The sequence below is a fragment of the Macrotis lagotis genome, chromosome 1 (assembly GCF_037893015.1).
Source record: "Macrotis lagotis isolate mMagLag1 chromosome 1, bilby.v1.9.chrom.fasta, whole genome shotgun sequence".
Taxonomy (NCBI): Eukaryota; Metazoa; Chordata; class Mammalia; order Peramelemorphia; family Peramelidae; genus Macrotis; species Macrotis lagotis.
In genome coordinates, this window is record NC_133658.1 from 456992309 (window position 1) to 456999473 (window position 7165).

The window sequence follows — 7165 nt, forward strand, 5'->3', positions numbered from 1 at the left end:
CATTTTTTAAAAATATTTATTTAAGGCAATGGATTTAAGAGTGACTTGCCCAAGGTCACACAGCTAGGCTATTATTACTGTTCATCATTATTTACAGAATAATAGTGTTCCATCACACTGCCTCATTTTTAACACATGTTTATGAAGTGACTTTATCACTGCCATATCAGCTACATTCTTACAGAAACTACTGATCAACTTGAACAATGCTGCCAACCAATTCATATGAAAATCTGCCACATATAACAGTGGTAACAAGTGGAAAATTAAGTTTAAGTAAGTTTAAAAACTTAAGGTAAATTGGTAAACTAATGAGAGCTAATGTAAGGTTTATTGCTATAGAACTTTTGTGTTGGTCCTGTATGGTTGCAAGAAGACTTATAATGTTCAAACCAATAATCTCCATTTTCAGAGACTGACATTTGTACTGCAAAAATGCTAACATTCATGATCACATGATTACATTGTTGATGAGAAACAATTACATACTAACAGAGGGAATGAGGGAGCTACTTTGGTTTAGGGTGCAGAATGCAAATAAAAGTAGGTAAAATTGTTGGACTTTGTGGCAATCAGTTTGTGCTCAAATGGTAAAACTTGTTGCAATTTGAAAACAATTTGATGACAGAAAAATTCCAAGAATATTCTCAAAAACTCTCAGAATTTGATGTAATTGCTACACAAACACTAAGATGATTGTGCACATGATCCTAAGTTTCTAATTGTCACCAAAACAAGCCTAAATTGCTTGAAACATGCGCATGCATGAGGGGTGGCTAGGTGGTGCCATGGATTAGAGCACTGGCCTTGGAGTCAGGAGTACCTGAGTTCAAATGTGGCCTCAGACACTTAATTTACCTAGCTGTGTGGCCTTGGGCAAGCCACTTAACCCTACTGCCTTGCAAAAACCTAAAAATAAATAAACAAATAAATAGAGATAGAAACAACATATAGTGGGAGCAACCTATTAGAGAAGAGAGTTAGGGGTAGGATTATATATACATGAAGAAGTGGCCTTGGAAAGGAGTAGGAAGGATTCAGAGTTTATAAGGAAAAGTTTAAGAGGAAACAAACACTTTTGGAAGGATTAAGGAAAATTTTATGGAAGGGCAAAGGACATACATACTTCTATGAGCCAGGAGTAAAGCAGGAGATAGTTGGGAAATTCTGAAAGATACAAGATGAGATACGAGGGATAATTTGGGAAACTCCCTCTTCAACATGGGATTGAGATTGGGAAGGAAGGAGTGTGTCAGTCCAAGGATGATGACTTGAGAAATAGAAATCACAGAGAATGAAGAGTTCTAAGGCAATGAGTTGGAATGATAAAAAGATTATGATCAGATAAAGGAATATATGTTAATAAACATAAAAGTGAAATTTATGTATTATGGAATAATTAATGGTAGGACCATGGGAATTCAGTGATAATTCTGAATAATATGAACTCAAAGGAGAAGCTGCTGAGTGATCATAATAGAAGAATCTCAAAAGTACCAATGAGGAACAAGGAGTATACTAAACTCACTATGACAAGTGAATTAAGTCAAGTAAATAAATATTTATATGGGCCCTGCAGGCACCACAATACCTAAGCACTAAGATTACAAATAAAGGCAAAAAAAGGCCCTACCCTCAAGTAGCTAAATATCTAATGAAGACAAACTGCAAACTACTATGTACGAAAAAGATATAGAGGATAAACTGAAGATAATCTCAAAGAGAAGAAATTTAGGAAGGATTATGGATGATTAGGAAAGTATTCTTCCAAAAGTAGGATTTCAGTTGAAATCCTCCTATGCCAGAAGGCAGACAAGGAGCACTAGGCCTGAGTGACAGTCAATGAAAATGAAGTCAGGAGATGGAAGTTTATTGTGTGTAAGGAAAAAGGATGCCAGTGTTACTATATTATATTTGGAGAAAAGGTAAACGAATATTGAAAAGGCAGAAAGGGAGGAAGTTATGAAAAGCTTTAAAAGCTCAATAGTGTATTTTATATTTGATATTGGAGGCAATAAGATTTTTAATGTATTTTTTATTTTTCCAACTATATGCAAAAATAGCTAATCATTTTTGTAAGGTTTTGAGTTTCACATTTTTCTCCCTTCCCCCCTGCATTCCCCCATCCCCCTAAAAAGAGAAAAATTGTATAGGTTATATATGTATAACTATGATAAACGTATTTCTATATCAATCATGTTGTATAAGAAGAATAAAAAACAAAAAGGAAAAAATTGAAACTATTCCACTATCAAAAATAGTAAGCTTTTATCTACATTCAAATTACATAGTTCCTTCTCAGGATATGGATGGAATTTTCCATCACAACTCCTTTAGAAAATATCTTTGATTTTTGTACTGCTGAGATGAACAAATCCATCATAGCTGATCATCACAGAATGATGCTGTTAATATGTACATGCTCTGGTTCTCCTCACTTCACCTGGCACCAGTTCATGCAAGTCTTTCCAGGCTTTTCTGAGGTCCTGTGTAGACAGCAGATTTGCTGGAATTTATCAAATAAGGAAGTGATATGGTCAGATCTGAACTTTAGGAAGGTCACTTTGATAACTGAATGGAAGATGAAACAGTAGGAAGAGATAAAACAGGGAAACAACCCAAGAAGTTATTTTAATAGTCTAAATGTGAAGTGATAAGACCCTGCACTAAGGTAGTACCAATATCAAATGAAAGGAGGAATATGTGAAGTATGTAATGAAGGTAATGATAGGATCTGGCAACTGATTAATTGTGGAGAGTAAGAAATGTTGACTTTAGGAAAGGGAGAAATTCTAGGATTTTTGTTTTGTTTTTTTAGTTTTTACAAGGCAATGGGGTTAAGTGGCTTGCCCAAGGCCACACAGCTAGGTGATTATTGAGTGTCTGAGGCCGGATTTGAACTCAGGTACTCCTGACTTCAGGGACGGTGCTCTATCCACTGTACCTCCTAGCCACCTAGCCACCTAGCCCCCCCCCCAGCCTAAAGGGATGTATTTCCAGATGAGTACTCTTAGGTTTTAACAATTTCCTTTTAGCAGCTAGGTGGCTCTAGAATTCAAATTGAGCTTCAGATATTTACTAGCTGTGTGCCCTGGGGCAAGTCACTCAACCCTGATTCCCTTCTCCAAAAAAGAAATGAAATTCTTAAACATTTCTCCCCTCTATGCACTTAAAAATCCAAATAGCCTCCTTGCTCTTCCTCACATAGTACATTGCATCAGCCATAACTTTGTACTTTCCAGGCCTAGAACTCCTCTCCTTTAGCTCTTTAAATTCCTTGACTTCCTCAAGTCCTAATTCCATTATCATCTTCTGAATGAGGTTCTGCCACAAAGTTTAAGGAGCATATGTTTTGCAAGCATTTTGTATACACCTATACAGAAATGTATATAGAGCAGCCAGGTGGCTCTGAGGAGAGAGTACAGGACCTGGAGTCAGGAAGACCTCATTTTAAATAAGGGTCTCAGGGAGCGGCTAGGTGGCACAGTGAATAGAGCACCGGCCCTGGAGTCAGGAGTACCTGGGTTCAAATCCGGTCTCAGACACTCAATAATCACCTAGCTGTGTGGCCTTGGGCAAGCCACTTAACTCCATTTGCCTTACAAAAACCTAAAAATAAATAAACAAATAAGTAAGGGTCTCAGATCAAAGTAATCCATAATCATATGAACAACTGCTCCAGAGAAATGTAAATTAAAACTTCTCTGAGGTACCACATATGATCAGAAAGGATAATGATCATTGTTGGAAGGGTTGTGGGAAATCTGGGACACTAATACATTGTCGGTGGAGCTGTGAACTCATCCAACCTTTCTGAAGAGCAATTTGGAACTACAGCCAGAGGGCAACAAAAAATTTGCATACACTGTGATGCAGCAATACTACTACTGGGTCTACTCCCTGAAGAGGTGATGAAAAAAAGTAAAAACATCACTTGTACAAAAATATTCATAGCGGCCCTGTTTGTGGTGGCAAAGAATTGGAAATGAAGTAAATGTCCTTCAATTGTGGAATGGCTTAGGGAACTGTGGTATATGTATGTCATGGAACACTATTGTTCTATTACAAACCAGGAGGGATGGGAATTCAGGGAAGCCTGGAAGGATTTTCATGAACAAATGCTGAGTGAGATGAGCAGAACCAAAAAAATACTGTTCACACTAACAGCAACATGGGGGTGATGATCAACCTTAATGGACTTGCTCATTTCATTAGTGCAACAATCGGGGACAATTTGGAGCTCTCTGCAATGGAGAATACCAACTGTATCCAGAGAAAGAACTATGGAGTTTGAACAAAGACCAAGGACTATTACTTTAAATTTAGAAAAAAAAAACTGATATATTGACTGATCTTGCTATCTGTTATACTTTATGTTTCTTCCTTACGGATATGATTTCTCAGGCGGAGCCAAGATGGCGACAAGAAAGAATGGAGTCTTAGGCGATCTCTCATAAAACTCATAAACTAAGGACTATAACTAAACTTTGCAGAGACAGAATACACAGAAGGACCCAGTGAGGCAGTTCTCCTACTCAAGGTAACCTGGAAAAGAGCAGAAAGGCTCTGCTCCCCAGGGTTGGAGGGCGGCTCGCCGGAGCGGTGGCCCGCCAGAGCAAAAGAACTTCAGCCTCCCGGAGGCAGGCCCAGGATACTGGGAGCCACAGCTCACATCAGCAGGGGAGTCTCTGGAGCTACACCCTGGGGAGCACCAAGCACAAAGTGGGGTAACAGCAGGGGACCTCTGCCACAGCACGCACGTGGAGCCCAGCCCTCAGGGCACACAGCAAGCAGAGTGGTCTTTCAGCAGCCCAGATCCAAAAACAGAAGCAGGCATAGTGGATAAGCTGCAGCCCCCAGGGCATGAGCCCATTGAGCTGAGGGAGGGGAGTGAAGAGAGACTGCAGAGCTCTGTCCTCTGCCCCTGGAACAGGACTCTGGGGCTCTGACCACATTCAGAACCTGATTGCAGTCTAGGCACCCCCATAGAACAGCAGGCCCCCCCCACCTCAGCTCCATGGCACAGGGGGGCGCATATGGTCATTCACAGACCAGGAGGGAGGACAGAGCCTCACACACTGAGACCCTTGTGGGAGTGTCCCAAAAGCTCAGGAAGAATCCCAAAACAGGCTTAGGCTGGGAAAATGAGCAAGCAAAGAAATAAGAGGAACACCATTGAGAAATATTTTGCAAATGAGCCGAAGAAGGATCAAAACACTCAGTCTGAAGATGAGGAAGCACAAGCTCCTGCATCTAAAGACTCCAAGAAAAACAGAAATTGGGCTCAGGCTATGACAGAGATCAAAAAAGACTTTGAAAATCAAATGAGGGAGTTAGAAGAAAAACTGGGAAAAGAGAGAGATACAGGAAAACCTTAAAATGAAGTCAGCAGCTTAATCAAGGAAATCCAAAAAAAAAAAATGCTGAAGAAAATAGCATGATAAAAACCATCTTAGGTCAAATGGATAAAACAGTTCAAAAAGTTATTGAGGAGAAGAATGCTTTAAAAAGCAAAATTGGCCAGATTGGAAAAGAGATGAGAAAACTCTCTGAGGAGAACAAATCCTTCAGACAAAGAATAGAATTCAGGGAGATAGATGAATTTACCAGAAATTAGGAAGCAATACTTCAAAACCAAAAAAATGAAAAATTAAAAGAAAATGTGAAATATCTCACTGAAAAAACAACTGATATGGAAAACAGACTTAGGAAAGATAATTTAAAAATTATTGGAATACCTGAAAGTCATGATCAGGAAAAGAGCCTTGACATCATTTTCAAAGAATTACTACAGGAAAACTGCCCTGATATTCTAGAAGCAGAGGGCAAAATAGAAATGGAGAGAATCCACCGATCCCCCCAAGAAAGAGATCCCAAAAAACCAACCCCTAGGAATATTATAGCCAAGTTCCAGAACTCCCAAGTCAAAGAGAAAATATTACAAGCAGCCAGAAGGACACAGTTCAAATATCGTGGAGCTGCAGTCAGGATCACACAGGACTTAGCAGCAGCTACACTGGAAGCTCGTAGGGCTTGGCATATAATATACCGGAAGGCAAAAGAGCTTAGAATGCAGCCAAGAATGAACTACCCAGCAAGGCTGAATGTCCTCTTCCAGGGAAAAAGATGGACTTTCAGTGAACCAGGGGAATTTCAAATGTTCCTTTTGGAATGGCCAGAGCTGAACAGAAGGTTTGATCTTCAGATACAGGACTCGGGTGAAGCATAGAGAATGGAGGAGAGGGGGGAAATATGAGGGACTTAATGAGGATGAACTGCATGTATTCCTGCATAGAAAAATGACACTGATAATACTCATATGAACCTTCTCAGTTAATAGAGCAGGTAGAGGGAGCTTTTATAGTTGAAGCACAGGAGAAAGCTGAATTTGAAGATAAAATATGGTGTAAAAATGGAGTCAATAGAAAAAAAGGGAAATGTAATGGGAGAAAGAAAAAGGAGAGGGGAAATAGGCCAAGATATTTCATATAATAAGATTTTCTTTATTACAGTGAGCTATTGCAGTGATATGGAAGGGGGCAGGCAAGGGGGAATGAGGGAACCTTTGTTCTCATCAGAGGTGGCTAGGAGAGGAAACAGCATATATGCTCAATGGGTTATAGACATCTGGAGTAAGAAGGAGGGGAAAGCAGGGGGAAGGGGTGGGGATGTGAATAAAGGAGAAAAGGATGGACCATGGGGGGAGAGTGGTCAGATATAACACATTTTCTTTTTTACTTCTTGCAAGGGGCTGGGATTGGAAGGCCTGTCCAGGACCATAGGGCCAGGTGGAGACTAGGCCTAAGGGGTGGTATGGGGGCTCAGGGCCTCTTGGCCCCAAGACCAGGGATCTGTCTGCTGCACCACTCAGCTACCCTACAGCAGAGTTGGAGTGAAAGGAGAGAGAAAATAAAGTACATGGTAGTGGAGAAATAAGAAAGGAGGGAGTTGAGATCAGCAATGGCAACATTGGAAAAATATGGAAGTAACTTTTGCGATGAACTTACCATAAAGAATGTGATCCACCCATGACAAAGTTGTTGATGTTGGAACAAAGACTGAAGCACATTTTTTATTATTATTATTTGGGGGAGGGTGCAGGGCAAATGGGGCTGGGTGGCCTGCCTGGAGACGTATAGCAGGGTGATCGGTGGTTGTCTGAGGC

General features: G+C 40.3%; 1 protein-coding gene across 1 annotated transcript in view; it reads right to left on the reverse strand.

Annotated features, from left to right (window-relative positions):
* Positions 1 to 7165, reverse strand: part of C1H5orf24 (chromosome 1 C5orf24 homolog) — a 73829-nt gene that overhangs the window by 41956 nt on the left and 24708 nt on the right. The gene's annotated exons all lie outside the window — the stretch shown is intronic.